This window comes from Osmerus eperlanus, chromosome 1 (genome assembly GCF_963692335.1).
Source record: "Osmerus eperlanus chromosome 1, fOsmEpe2.1, whole genome shotgun sequence".
NCBI classification, from domain to species: domain Eukaryota; kingdom Metazoa; phylum Chordata; class Actinopteri; order Osmeriformes; family Osmeridae; genus Osmerus; species Osmerus eperlanus.
Genome location: NC_085018.1, coordinates 3,534,072 through 3,550,505, shown reverse-complemented (window position 1 = coordinate 3,550,505; position 16,434 = coordinate 3,534,072). Strand labels below are relative to the sequence as shown.

The 16,434-nt window shown below is 38.7% G+C and overlaps 1 long non-coding RNA gene across 1 annotated transcript; it reads left to right on the top strand.

The window, feature by feature from the left end:
* Positions 1-264: 264 nt before the first annotated feature.
* Positions 265-15,451, top strand: LOC134011317 (uncharacterized). The gene is made up of 4 exons (XR_009928413.1): positions 265-379; positions 14,412-14,677; positions 15,014-15,294; positions 15,345-15,451. It is a non-coding gene; the product is annotated as an uncharacterized LOC134011317 (long non-coding RNA).
* Positions 15,452-16,434: the final 983 nt, after the last annotated feature.

Sequence of the window (16,434 nt, the reverse complement as noted above, 5' to 3'; positions counted from 1 at the left end):
AGTGGTTGCATCCCTCAGCCAGGGAATGTTTATACCCCCTAGATATTAAAAATAAATACAACTTAATAAACGATTGACTGATGTATGTACTCTGATTGTTTGCGTGTGTATGTGCATGTACAGGATGCTGAGATAAGTTACTTTCAGTAATGAGACTCCAAACAGGATCCACTGGTCCAAATAGAAGTATGTGTGGATGATTGTATGTGGGTGTGACAGGTGTATGTTCCATGAACAGTAATAATACCAACAGGAGTCTGCAAGGGTGGGGGTCAGATGAGTATAGAAAAGCACTACAGGTGATCAGACTGTCAGCATTACTGTCAGACAAACAGAACCAGGTGGAGCACAAAGAGGAGGCTGAAATAGTTTTATAAAGGTCAGTACAATGTTGTTTATTCACAAGTTATAGGGTATTCATTTTATTATATTTCTATATACCACTTAAAGTACCTCTATAGAGTGGGTTTATTGTGGGTCAAAGAGACAGTAAGCCCAGGACAACCCATGATGAAATAAACTTTCATTCAATACACCATATAGTGTAAACCTGTTCCACGTGTGCCTCTGTGCATTGGTGAATGTTTCATTTGTACTGTGCAAGAGTATCCCGAGCATGAGAGAGACCCTGGATCAGAGACAGGGCAGAGAGAGGAGGGCAGGGCAGGTGATATAGGCTGCAGTTGAGGGAGGTCAAACATCCAGAGTTACAGTACAGAACACAGTGCAGTGATGATCATGTGAGAGGATTAGAATGCATATTTATGAAATGATTTGGGGTGACTGTACATCATATATCATGTCATATTCACAAACTCATTCTTTGAAGTCTTGGGACCAACAGCTCCACCGAACACCCATAATTTCTATTGGCAGCGTCAAGTGAAAAACTACATTTCCTCATACATGACATGGTTTCTACTAGGGCTGCAACTAACGATTATTTTAATAATCGATTAATCTGTCGATTCTTTTTTTGATTAATCGATGAATCGGATAAAAAAACAAAAACAAAAAAGCATTAATTTCCAACCCTTTATTCAAAAACAGAACTGACAGTGCAAATTCACAGTGCAAAAAATCTTCAGAATGTGCACAAACAGGCACACAATTTTGAAAAAGTTATTAATATTAGAATGGATTTAATGCTATTTTCCAAGATGAGCAATTTATTTGAGTTTTGTTTAAAACTTTATTGAAAATTGAAAGGTTGTGGAAGTAGGCCAGACTTTATTAGAATAATCTGGTGTATATTTAAGATTTTTTACACAATTTTGAAGAAAGTTAAGATTTGCGAGGATTAAGCTATTTTCAAAGATTAGTGATTTTCTATCATTTTATTTGAAACTTCATTGAAAAAGTAAAGGCTGTGGAAGTATACCAGACATTGTTAAGATACTCTGGTGTCTGTTTGAGGTTTTATATTCCTAAAAATATTATACATACATTTTTCAAAATGGTATGGGTTGTTTCCACCCGGTCCCTAACGCAATTCTGCAAAGTAGTAGTGATGGGCATTCCGGCTCTTTTTCGTGAGCCGGCTCGTATAGCTCAGCTCACCAAAAAGAGCCGGCTCTTTTGGCTCCCGAACGGCTCTTTAAAAAATACATGTTTTAACTATGAATTTGACTATGATGGGTGTGAAAACAATTTGAACTAGAGAGGGTACAATTTCTGGGGAAATTGTAGGGTGTGCTTGCTTGCGTCGGTTGCACAGGGGTCCGTTTTTGGATGACATTTTTACAACTGATATTTCTGTATATTTTATATAAAAATGCATACTTATTATTCATAAAGATTACATAGATTTAAAATATTTTTTTTGCTGCTCATTTACAACTGAAAATAGTAACTGAGTGAAGTGTAGAATGAAATAGATGTCTTCTCATTTCCCCTGCAAGAGGCAGCCTCATCGTTGAATCAAAACGAATAAATTTGGCAGACCGGTGTAAAAATTGACCTAATCTCTATGACTTAAAACGTCCTTTTAAGTTTTCCCTTCTCGTGATATTTTAAGGCATTTACCCTACTCATATTGCATTCATTCATGAATAAAGAACCCCCTTTGAAGATTATTCTACGACGTTACCGGCAGTAGAAGATGGAATCGCGATTCAAACAGTACCATCTGCTAACTGAAAATATGCCCCCAAAAACGTAAATAAGCCCCGGTAAATTGTACAGTACACTACTGCTGTGTTCGTCTTGGTAGCGATTGCGTTGGTTGAATTTGATTTAACGTTCCGTTGTACGGTTTAGGCTGAAATTAATTATTTTCATGAACAAATTGACAAAGTTTAGGCTGTGGCAATGAAGTTAAGGTTAGTAGTTAGATAGCATTTTGATTTAAGTAAGGGGAGTGCCGAACATGTTCTGTCGCCGTTTGACTTCCTACAGCTGTGTAGATGTTTTTGTAGTGTCTCGCGTAGGCTACAGCGTTGCAGTGAGCAACACTGCTTTGAAACCACAGATAATGATAATTTCACCCACAAATCGTTTACTTGTAATGTAATGTCATAATAAATCCTACAACGAAAATGTATTTGTGAGGAATGTTTATTTTAATTGAAAACAGATGCATCATAGACCACTGTAGTATGTGTTGCCCGGCCAACAGAGGCTAATGTCATGATGCTAATGCGTCAGTGACATAGTAGACTACTGTTTCCGAAAGTAGATGTATTTCCTTAATAAAATCAGCTTATATTGTACATTACACGTCACAAATGTGTGTCATATCACAAAGTAAAATTAGTAAATATTTATCACCCTGGCCTCTTTGCTTGTGGCGTTTCTGCAACTCCCTTGCAGTAAAGCAGTTAGCTTATCTATCTCCCAGAAGTTAACGAGCTGCTAAACTAATGTTCTGCTAGAGGTAGTCACGCGAGTTTTCGTGACGTTAGTGACGTAAGTAGCGTCATTGACTGTGGCTAGCAAGTTAGCCACCGTTAGCTTCACTTTTCGCCACAAAAACTTAATTTTCACTTAAACCATGCAACGGAACGTAAATCCCAATAGAAGCAACTCAATCGCTACCAAGACGAAACTTTTGACACCTAGGTTGTCTATGTAGGCCAAATATTGACTGAGTTTTAGGGGGGCAAAAAGAAATAATAATAATATATATGTGAGAGAACAAAGGTTGTGCCCTTGCCGAAGGCAAAGCACACCCAACTAGAGAGGGTACAATTTCTGGGGAAATTGTAGGGTGTGCTTGCATGCGTCGGTTGCACAGGGGTCTGTATATTTTATATAAAAATGCATAGGGCCTACTTATTATTTATAAAGATTACATAGATTATCTTTTTTTTGCTGCTCATTTACAACTCAAAATACGAGTGAAGTGTAGAATGAAATATGATGTCTTCTCATTTCCCCTGCAAGAGGCAGCCTCATCGTTGAATCAAAACGAATACATTTGGCAGACCGGTGTAAAAATTGACCTAATCTCTATGACTTCAACGTCCTTTTGTGTTTTTCCTTTCTCGTGATATTTTCAGGCATTTAGCCTACTCATTGCATTCATTCATTAATAAAGAACCCCCTTTGAAGATTATTCTACGACGTTACCGGCAGTAGAAGATGGAATCGCGATTCAAACAGTACCATCTGCTAACTGAAAATATGGCCCCCAAAACGTAAATCAGCTTGACATTTATTTAGTGGAAAATCGCTCATTCATAAAAAGCTCACTGGTAGCGATCATTGTCAGTAACAACGCAAAATGCGATATAGCCCTGTGTGGAGAAGCCCCGGTAAATTGTACTACTACGGTACAGTAGACTACTGCTGTGTTCGTCTTGGTAGCGATTGCGTTGGTTGAATTGGATTTAACGTTCCGTTGTACGGTTTAGGCTGAAATGAATTATTTTCATGAACAGATTGACAAAGTTTAGGCTGTGGCAATGAAGTTCAGGTTAGTAGTTAGACTTTTGATTTAAGTAAGGGGAGTGCCGAACATGTTCTGTAGCCGTTTGACTTCCTACAGCTGTGTCGATGTTTTTGTAGTGTCTCGCGTAGGCTACAGCGTTGCTGTGAACTGCACTGGTTTGAAACCACAGGTAATGATAATTTCACCAACAAATCGTTTACTTGTAATCTAATGTCATAATAAATCCTACAACAAAAATGTATTTGTGAGGAATGTTTATTTTAACGATTGAAAACAGATGCATCATAGACCACTGTAGTATGTGTTGCCCGGGCAACAGAGGCTAATGTCGTGATGCTAATACTTCAGTGAAATAGTAGACTACTGTTTCCGAAAGTAGATGTACTTCCTTAATAATATCAGCTTATACTGTACATTACACATGACAATTGTGTGTCATATCACAAAGTAAAATGAGTAAATAGTTATCACCCTGGCCTCTTTGCTTGTGGCGTTTCTGCAGCTGCCTTGCAGTAAAGCTATAGTTAGCCTAGCTATCCCCCAAGTTAACAGATGCGAAACGAATGTTCTGCCAAAGGTAGTCACGCGTGTTTTCGTGACGTTAGTGACGTTAGTAACGTCAGTGACTGTGGCTAGCAAATTAGCCACCGTTAGCTTCACTTTTCGCCACAAAAACTTAACTTGAGCCTAAACCATGCAACGGAACGTAAATCCCAATAGAAGCAACTCAATCGCTACCAAGACGAAACTTTTGACACCTAGGTTGTCTATGTAGGCCAAATATTGACTGAGTTTTAGGGGGGCAAAAAGAAATAAAAATAATAATAATAAAAATATATATGTGAGAGAACAAAGGTTGTGCCCTTGCTGAAGGCAAAGCACACCCAATTAAATTATGAAATGAAATCATACTCGACCGTAACCACATATCTTTAAAAATGCATTGATTTGTCATGGCTCTCCTCCGAGTTTTGACTACTCTCTGACTGTGTGAGTTGGCTCGGCCCTCCCTCATGCAGGATTGACAGGAACAGAATGTGAGGATGATCGTGTGCGCCTTTAAGCCTACAAGTATTTTTTTGTTGTTCTTTGAATTAGTCAATTATTTTAAATACAATTAAAATTCATTATTTCATAATCATTTAGTTTTTATAGGCTGTATTAATCTATTAAAAATAGAGTCGGCTCTTCAGATATGCGAGCCAGCTCCCGACGTTCACCTTCAAGAGCCGGCTCTTAGAGCCGGATCGTTCGCGAACGACCCATCACTACAAAGTAGCGTCTTCCGAATGTGAGACAAATGTCGAATATGAAACTAACTTCACCTCGGTCAATTAACACACTGTTTCGATGTATTTAGTGTTAAATGCTCCCACACCTTGGATGACTTGGGTCGTACTGATTTCTCTGCCTCCGCCATGTGTTTCAGAACAACGTTACTCAACAACGTCTCTCCAATGGCCTTTCCTCTACCTCCGCTCCGCGCTGAACTAAACTTTTTTTTTACGAATCGATAATGAAATTTGTTGCCAAGGCTTTTAATAATCGATTTTAATCGATTCGTTGTTGCAGCCCTAGTTTCTACAGAGCCCTGTAGTAGCACAGGACTGAAATGTAGACATGGGCATCTAAATCAGATAGACGAGAACCAGACTAAACTATAAAGTGGAGAGAGAGGAGGGGAGGTGATAATTGGCAGGAAAAATTGATATTCTTTAAGAACTATGGATAAATACAAAATGTCATTATGATAAATGTGGCTTCTATATATTATTTGGAGCACCTCCAGACAGTAGTTTGAACGAGCTAGCACTGGCAGTAAAGGTTTTACAGTAGATTGAACTAGCTAGCACTGGCAGCGTATGGTAAAGTTTAGCTTAGATAGTGTGTTTTAGTTACCCTATTATGCTTTTCTTTGTACACCGCTGAATGGTTCATTTTTATTAAGTATCATTGTGAGAAATATCCAGCACAGAGTTGAGCATGATTATATTTATGAGGGGTCAGGTCATGTTTCTGGAAGGAATAGGTGTTATAGTCAATATGACTGTCTACATCAACATCTATCTTAGCTAGACATATACTCAAAGCAAAGTTACTTTTTCAAATCCCAAACTAGCCAAGTATCCGGTACTTCTGGAGCTATAACTGCTGGTGTTGCCTGTCTAAACTACAAGTGTTTCCTCATTCATTACATAGTTTAAACAGAACACAGAGGTTGGCAACACAGAATGTTATTCAGTTATCACAGTAACTATGGTTACTGTCAGAGAGGAAAGAAGGTAGGAACAATAATGTTATCTGCTGCTAAAGCAAGTGTCAGTTACAAACAACTATTCCTCATACATTAAATGAGTACCCAGACAGGAAAGAATGGAATGTGTAGTGAGAGACAGACAGAGAGAAAGAGAAGGTAAGAAAAATAAATGGATAGAAACAGGTGGTTGGTCCCTATGAGACCCCTGCACTGTTCTGGCTGAAAGGAACATAGAGATAATGACCTGTTCATGGTTCAGTCAGGATCATCTCTGTTCTGGATAAAAGGAACAGAGAGATTGAACATCTCTGGAGATATGACAATGTCTGTGCACCTATGCTCCCCCTCCAACCTGATGGAGCTTGAGAGGTCCTGCAAAGAAGAATGGGAGAAACTGCCTAAAAATAGGTGTGCCAAGCCTGTACACTGTAAAAAAAAAAAAGCCTCCCCAACTCAAACATTTCTAGTGACCGGTTGCACCTAAAATTTTAAGTTGGCCCAATTTAAGTTGCGGAAACAAACTTTTTTTAGTTGTGCTGACTACCCCTGCATGTAGACTGAACTTAAAATAGAATGTTGTGTCAATTAAATATTCTCTGTTGACTAAACATTGCTTGTTGGGCCAACAAGCAGACTCAAATTTAAATAAAATGTTGCATTAATTAAATATTTTAATGTTGGCCAAAGAGAATATTTTTCACTATTTGAAATTAATTACACACTGCTCTGATCAAGTACATTTGATTTATTTTCATTTACAAATCAAATATCAGCATAAACTCAGATATCGTTGAACAAATTTCAAATTACTCGGAAATAAACTGCTCCCCACATTGTTTTCAACAAAAACACAATCAAAATTACTTTTACAGTAACATCATTACACACTATGCTCTGATCAAGTACATTTGATTTATTTTCATTTAAATCAAATATCAGCATAAACTCAGATATCGTTGAAAACATTTCAAATTACTCGGAAATAAACTGCTCCCCACATTGTTTTCAACAAAAACACAATCAAAATTACTTTTACAGTTACAAAAAAAAAATCTGACTTTTTGTTGTTGAATTTAACAAACATTTGCATGAAACCTTTGATAACTCAATGACTGGAACTAACATGTAACGACCATTAAACCAAACATTTACTCATTTAGTAATAACGTATTCTTCAAGGACTGGATCCTTGCTGTGCACTTTTCTCCCATGTTTAAGATAATATTCTGGACTGCCTCGAATGTGTACTTTAAGTCCTTAGGGTACTCCATATTTAGTGCAAAAAGCAGACCGAAGAGGATCATGAGGGCATTTGTTAAGTCTCACAGATTGTCAATGACAACTTCCTCCTCCAATATTACAGCCACATCGACCACTTTGGGATTTGCTGAGTTGGTAGAGCTGCCTGTCACTTCCAGGATCCCCATTTTCATGGCCTTTGTGTGTGGTCTCAGTGCCTCAGTATCCTGTGAAACACAATAAATGACAGTGTCAGACTGAAAGCATAATGTCTTATGCAATCATTACTGCATCTCAAACAGTAATACCATAAAGTTACTAAAATGAATTACCTTAATAGTCTTTGAAATTGATGCTGGCTCTCTCAAGTACAGGGAAAGACCACGGAGAACAGCAGACCTTCTAAAAGTGGTTAGATCTGTGGTCTGTCAAAAAGACAGGTCAACAATAAGACATTATTAAGTCACCTTATTCACAAAGAGGTAACGCATATGAAATAGTTACCTGAAATGCATTAAGATTACAATCTGCGAGGGAAAATCAGCTAACAAGTGCTAAGTATGCAGTAAGTATGCAGATCCCTTAAGACTGTTGTAATAACTTTCCCAGAGTCTACTTAAGTTAGATACTGAGAGTGGTTTTCTAACAGTCCTGTTGGCTGTTTTTTGACCAATATTGACCATATACCATACTGACCAAAAGCATATCAGGTGACTTTCATGTACTCCAGTAGCAGCCTTAAGGTTGAGTACGCGATATGGACGGCATTTGCTGTAACTCGAGCGGAAATTGAGATTTTGCACACTAAAGGGTGTGGCAAAATCTAAATTTTCGCTTGGGTTACAGCAAATTACAGCACCGTAGTTTTGTTCCTCATAGTCAAATTTGCCAGAAACCATTGAGAAAAGTAGTGCCGCTCATATCGCATACTCACGCTTAAGGCTGCTACTCCAGTAATGAGGCTGGTCAAGATGAACCATTGGTGAAATTAGTCAATTTTGCACAAAAGTGTATGTAGGTGCTGGTCAAGCAGAGCTTTACGATAGGAGAAAATGTATGCACAACAGCTTAATACCTGGGCATCCAGTTTCTCAAGAAGTTCATCCAAGTCGTTCCACCTTCCCTGTCTTGCTTTGGCTCTGTACATCTTCAGAAACCCCTGGGTGTGATTGTCCAACAATGTCAGGAATGTTGACTTCAGGTCAATACGGTTGATGCGGTAGAATTCAGCACAAACCTGTGGGTAATGAGAGATTCTGAATAAGCAAACTAGTAAAAGCAAATGATTAAGACATTCAATTCCAATGATGACAGAGAAAATAATGACTTACCTCCTCCTCAAAAAACAGTCCAGGCCATCTTTGCTTGATTGTTGACACCAGCGGCTGATCCTGCATAATTTCCTTTCTCCTCAAGGAAAATGTTGTCTCCATCTTTGTATTCAAAACAGTCAAGCTCAAATTTCTTTTTTTCACTTCTTCCTCCATCGATGACCTTTCCTTCTCCAATTCTTGTTCATCCAAACCAACAGGATGGTCGGGAATAAAGTTGAGTTCAGATCTTTTGGGTCGCTTGAGAGATCCTCGAGATGAACCTTGTCTTGAGTGGGTATTCACAACCATCTCACTGCATCCTGCATTGCAGAGTTTCTGACGATAATTAGCCATTTTAAATTTCAGGCTCATTTTCCATGCTTCACATCCCATCCTGTCAGATCCTGGGTCTTTGAGACATGGGTGTTTTTCTACCAAAGCAGATGCAACCTTCTCTATTTCAGAGTCCTTTGGGTAGGCTTTGTAAGAGTACACAGTTTCAGCCAATTTGTCCAAGATATTAATTTTCATGTCTCTTGGAACAATCAGGCTTGTTCCATTTTCTTGAAGATCCTCATTAGCTTTTTTAAGCCTCAACTCTACATCATATGAAAATGAAGGCACTGGAAACGTGCTTGGCCACTGCTCTAATCTAGACGGAGAAAGAGGAAAAACTGAATGGGGTGAAGAAGCTGACGACTGAGTGGATGTCATGCTTGCTGTATCCACAGTGAAATCTGAAAGGTGAGCATCGTCCACCACTGGGCTTAAAAATACTTCCCAGTGGATCCTCAAAGTAGCCTTGTTGTTTGGAAGCTCGGTTATGTCATGTAAAGTACAAAGTTCATTGTTGAAGTCAGGGTCTTCATATTGGATAACAAAACTTTCCACTATCTGCAGTTTTTCACAGAGAACTGCAGAGAGTTCCTCAATTGATGATGGTGTGGGTATTGATAGCTTCCTGATGTTGTCAGGTGAGAGAATAACCCGAAGTAACATTGTTTCCTGGGAAAGAAAATTGAGAAGAAATGCAATATTAGCAAAGTAAAAATCTCTTTGCAGACACCATTATCTTTCCACCTACATTGTATGATGCCAGAGGGTAGAAATCAATGAGATCTTGTGGGTTGACAATGGCTACATTGCAGGAAGTACTTCCAACTATTTCATATGCTCTAAAATGTTCAGAGTACCACAAAGACAGTTGTTTCACTATGAATGAGACCTCTGTACCAACAACCAGAATACTGTGAATTCGACCAAACTCTGGAAAGCCATCACTAAGTCCAACTGGTAGAATCATTTCTTTCCTATACAAAGTCCCAAGCAATGTTGCACTGGATGCCAGGGACAAGGAACTCAGATTTGTTCTCAACAGCTGTCCGCAGCTGCGGTTCAACAGCCGACATTTTGACCACTTTCAATTTTTCAACATGCAATGGTGCTTTGAAGAAATTTTGAGAGTCCAAAGCTAAAGCAATCATTGATTGATGCCTACTTGCCAACGTTTTGAGAGGATTTTTGAAATTGCGGGTGTCGTGCACCACCCTCTTGAAGAAGCTATGCTTCGCCTCATACCGCATTGTCCACAGATCAGCCAAAGGTCCAAAACAACGGATCAAGTTTGGGTAATGCTCAAGGAAATGATGTTTAGGTAGAAACCTCTCATTGGGAAAAACATCAGTGAACAACTGGCGATGATCAGAAATTTTACTCTCTAGATAACAGAGAGATTCTTCTGATAGCTTTGAACTAACCACTAATTCCACAATGTCTTTTAAGTCCATTAAAAGTTGCCATGCTTTTTCATCCTCAGGCACCATACCACCTACCATGAGAGGGAGCAGTCTAATTAAGGCCCAATTTTCATGTGCATTTCCTCCAACTGTTTTTTTCAAGTAAAAGGTCTTTGGAATTCTTTGAGGGCGATTCACTTTATCTGAATATGAGTATTGAAATGATTGGGTAATGTTATTGAGCTGCTCAAAGGTAAAGTACTTGGCACCAATCAATTTCTGCAGACACAGAGCCAATTCCCTAGGTATTACCAGATTGTGTAAAACATCTGGAGGAAAACCAGTAATGACATGAAAGAAAGATAGGTGTTTCTGAAGAACACATTCAGCTTTCACACCATGCACATTTGTTAACAACTCATTGCTCTTCAACTCAGCAATGCATTGATCATGTTGCTCAGGACTTCGGAGAGGAAAGAGTCCCTGCCTAACTTCTGTGGTCTGAATGTCTTTCAAAGATGCTAAGCAAAATCTGCAGAATTTTTCAACACGAAAACTTTCCTGAAACCCTGCAAGTCCATGCACGCCAAGATTGTCTGCAGACACATTAAGCACAGTTCCCCTGACATTCTCACCCATCTGTTCAACATTCAAGCCTTCATGCTCTAGGCTCTTCAAGTCACGTAAAAGTGGCTCAAAAAATGATTCATAACCATACACTTTCACTTCAGAACTTTTCCCAAGCAGCGCCAATTGGATAGAGTGGAGACTCGATCTGTACTGTGATTCCCAATTCAAAATGACCCAATAGACTGCTGTAATTTTATGCTTCTTTCTAGAAGTTCCCAATGGATTGGCAATTTCAAAATCATCAATATAAAACCCAAGTGAAAGTCTGAAATCTTGACCATTAACAAGCTTGTTAACTTTGAAATACTGACCATCAAAAGGGGAGGTGTATAATCCTGGTATACTCTCCTTTATGGTAAACGTCTTCTCAAGAACGTCAGGTTGCTCCAACAAAGACTTCAAAGTCTTCAAAAGAGGAACATAAACAAATGTGTGATTTTGTACCCTATTGAACACATATTCAATAGGTTCAATTATGTCAAAATTGTTTTGCTTTTGGATACATGTAACTGTGACTGCATACACAAGAATAAGGCAGCAAGTTTGTGTTCAAGCACTGGCTCACATTCCTCAAGGTCCGAATCTGACACATGAGGATCTGAATGAATGTCATCAGCTTGATCTGATAGACTTTGTGAAACGAGACTTTGTCAAACTCATTGTCTGTACTGCCTATTGTACAAACAGATGTGCAGAGGTCATTCAAAGTTTGTTTTCTGTGTTTCTTGGACTTGTGAGCTTTGAAAGTTCTGTTGTTGTTGCTGCTAAAATCACAGTTGGAGAATGGACAATGAACTCGCTCATGGTTTTTCAAATGTCTTCCTAAATGTTTCAGAAATTGCGTAAGTGAGCAAATATCTAAGAATTCACATAATGCACACTGAAAACTGGCATGGTCAGAGCATGCAGAGCTAGGCCTTTCTATCTTAGGATGTGCTCTCCATGAATGAGTTTTTAAAGCCCCTGTTGTTGTAAAAATACAAACACAGTCTGGATGAATGCAGGGAAAAGAACCTTTACCGGTTTGCCAGTGATGAAGCCTGTAGTGCTTAAGCAGGATGTCTTCTGATTAAATTTTTTTTTACAACAGCAGCACTGCAATTGATTTTAAGCCTGAAAAAAATACCTGAAATACAAACAAAGACAAATGCATCAATAACTCATACTTATGTGAAGAGAACAACCGTATTTAACCATGCTTAGGTATTTTTTAGGGCATTCTTAAACCTTACAATGGCGCACTAGCCATCATGCCTCTTCTAGGCTTAGTATAGTTGGGTACAGGAGGTTTGATGAGGCAAATTGATTTCGTAAAAATATGTTAAAAGGCTTAAAACTCCAGTAGCAGCTATTAACGTCACTGTGTCCAATCCCGACCGCTGTAAACTACTATTGTCCAAACCCGAACGGGGTTTGGACACTCAGTTTCCGGTCTTTTTGCCAACATTTTCTTTTGCTATCGCCAGCAAAGTGTAAGTACTATTATTTTAGGCATACCAAACAATCTACGTGTAAAATTTCATGAACATATATGGACGTTTACATGTCTAAATAATATAGGAAAGTTACTTTGGCCGAAAGACCACTCGGCGACACTCGGGCGACGATCTTTACTCTGACAAGTGTGTCTGTGTTGTCATCGTACTGCTACTATGGGTTAGCATATGAGTGTATTTCAATGCTAGCTTAACACTACTTTGTCTTGCCAATGAAAATACACGATCATGTGTGACGTGATCTGTAGTCGAGGGGAGGAAGGGATGGGGGCTAGCAAACTTTGAGAAGAGTTCAACAAAACATCCAGCAGGTGGTGGTATACAGTCAAATTGAGATTTTATCGCATAGTTTGGAGATGTTGAAGCGTGATATCGTATTGTGGAGGACATAACTACGTCCCCGGATATGTTGACATCATTGATGGTCAGTTTGGTGACCCTGGATCAAGTTAATATCCCCAGAAAAACAGCAGCGGCCAGTGTTTAGAAGTGCGGTCGGGTTTGGACAAGGGTAGCGCACGGCTAATTTACCGGCGCCAGTGTCTTTTGACCGGCTCTAGTAAAGGCTAAGCTAACTCAACATTTTTAAACAATATTTAGCTCGAAAGGTAAGAAGTTAAAGCTTAACGTGAAATCATTAAATCAGCTGAAAACGTGATACGATTATTTTTATCAATATTTGAAGTGGCATTTTTTCAGAATGTTAGCTAAAAACCGGTCGGGATTGGACACAGTGACGCTAGTTTTCGTGTTTATTAGCACTACTGGTTATTTTTCGGACTGAAATCTTATTGCACTCTTGCAAAAGGAGGCTTTAGAGTATAGCTGCTAACACGAAGGCACAACTACCTAGCGTTAACCGTTAGGGCCAACTTTAACCGTGTGCCAGTTTAGGAATGCTAGCTAAGGCTAACACTAATAGTTAAAAATGTGATTTGCCAGCACTGCTTATCGCTGCAGGTACTGACAATATAGATATTTCAAACTTTGTTGAAAATAGATACAATCGACAATAAATATATTCTTACCCTAAATTTGCTGATTATCGACGGGGATCTATCTTTGAAGCACTCACCAAACGATGTTGTGACTTGTGAGGAAAATTCCAGAAGCCTAGTAGAACTCCGTTGCGCATGCTCAGACAATTGTCGCTGGTCCCTCTTGCTCGGCCAACATAATTTATTTTGTGCGACGCTAAAAGTTTGGTGAACACAATTATAGATGTTCTCTTGATGAACATTTTGTAGGTAAGTAATGAAAATCATGCAATCATTGACCAAACATTTTTTTTTTTTTGACACAACCATTATGTTGAGCAAACATGTATTTCCTCATTTGTACAACTGTTTGCATCGAACATTTTTTACAGTGTAGCATCATACCAAAAAAGACTTTAGGCTGTAACTGCTACCAAAGGTGCTTCAGCAAAGTATTGACCAAAGGCTGTGAATACATATGTGCATGTTATATAAATTAAAAAAATAGAATATGAAACAAACTTTTTTCATTTTGGGGTATTGTGTGAGGATTTTCTAATTGAATACATTTTGGAATAAGGCTGTAACATAGCACAATTTGGAAAAAGTGAAGCGCTGTGAATACTTTCCGGATGCACTGTACATTTTACCTTCAGCACACAGCCATGATAACATGGCTCTCATTCCATTGCTGCTATATCAGAGCAGTTGTCTGGGGGAGGTGCATTCTGGGACCTGCAATCCGGTAGATATCCAGACCAACAACTCTGCATCTATAAAAAAATATTGTCTCAGCAATAATATTTCATCAGAACATCTATTGTAACTTAAACTTTAATTTACTAAACAACACTCAATCTACTCTCTCCAGTGATCTACAATGGCCAAAAATAATCAAGAACGTATTTTGAAAACTCTGGAGCAGCTAGGGGAAAAGGGGCTGAAGAAGTTTAAGTGGTTCTTGCAGCAGGAAACTCTGGATGGGTTTGATCCCATCTCAAAGAACAATTTGGAGAAAGCTGACGAATCAGACACAGTGGATCAGATGGTGGAGACATACACACTTGAAGGAGCTCTGAATATCACTGTGGAGATCCTGACAAAGATGAAGCGGAATGATCTTGTGAAGAAACTCTGGTGAGTAAGTGTTCCATGGTATTTAAAAAATGTGTTTTCAAATTGTATACGAAAACAAGGTTGCAATCTCATGTGTTATGGAATCATTTCCAGAAATATGTTGCATTTACTGACACTGCCGACACTGTAAGGACGACTGAAACCCTTCTCATAACTAAATTAGGTGACTTATATTAGTCTAGCACACTAACACCAACCCCAGTCCACGCAGGAAAGGAAACGCAGCACAGATACAGGACATGATCCTTACATGTCACCCACAGCTCCACAGAGTGTACAACCTAAGAAAATGAGACAGAGCAGCTCTGACTCTTCCTGTCTTCTTTTTCCTCACAGGTCGTGAGGAGTCTGATGAAGACAGCTCATCTTCAGAATCAACTGGAGAGCTAAATGATGGATAGAATAAAGTATAATACATTTGGCAGTAATTACAATCATAAAGACACCATACTAAATCCAAATGACTAAAAGCAACTTTTTCACAACTACTTTTGAATCTTAAATAAAGAGGCAACAATATTAGGCTGCTAATTTATTTCCCAAATAGGAATACCTATTTTTTATTTAATTATATGAATGAATTAAAACAGCTTAAAAAGTTTAGTTCACATGTGTTTGTTCCTTCTGTAAATGAGCATGCAGAAAACATCAACGTCACTAACTCAAGTCGCGCTAACACGAATAAGTCTCACTTGGGTAAACGTCAACTTATATTTAAGCCTCAAGCCGTTCCACTAAAGTTCCGTTCCACTAACAGGCAACGCTAATTCAAGCTAGACCTCAACAAGCTTAGACTGTGCAGCCCAGATCAGGCGATCGTCGGAAAGAGGAGTTATGTCGCAAAAAGCAAAGCGTAAACCAGCAGAGGGGTGTTATTTTCAGCAGTGTACTTTTTTTTTTTTTTCCCAAAAAGGGCAATGTTGCCGCAATTAACAAGGCAAGGTAGACAACTTGTCAAACCATTACGACCGTTAAAATGCGGAAATTGTAGGCCTACCAAATCTACCTAACATAACTATATGCAGTTAGGTCTACTGATAATTAGCCTAATTTGATGAGCTGTATGAAACCGTTCTGATAGTAGCCTATGGCAAATATTCTCAACAGGAGATTGAGAATAAGAGCTCCAAAAAGAACATGGCAGCAATTGAAACTGTAGGATAAAATTAACACTGAAGAAGGCCATGGTTAATTGCACTTGATGTGGGCTAATAATGTTCACTATAACCACACACATTTATTAACTGATAGGCTAAATGCTGAGCTTTAAGATAAAAGGGAAAGATAACCATGACTAAAATGGGGATTCACTTCAAGTTTTATTGCACAGATCCAGAAAAAACATTCAGATCAGAAGGTGACCCAAACTGTAGCACACTTTGCTTGGCAGAACAGTCATTTAAAATTGCTCAGCATGACTAAGAATATATAATTATTAGTGCTGTCAGTTAAACGCGTTATTAAGGGCGTTAACGCAAACCCATTTTAACTGCGTTAATTTTTTTATTGCGAGATTAACGTTCTTTTCGGTTTCACCTTTGCAGCATGGTGGGAGTGGGACTCCTCAGACATTAGTGATCGGTGACTCCATCACTCGTAACATTAGATTGGAGCAACCAGTGACAGTTTACTGTGTACCTGGGGCCAGAGTAGTGTTGTTTTTAGTCTAGTCTTTGTGTCAAGCTGTCATTTTAGTTTTTATTAGTTTTAGTCATGTTCATACTCTTTTTAGTCTAGTCTAGTTTTAGTCGACTAAA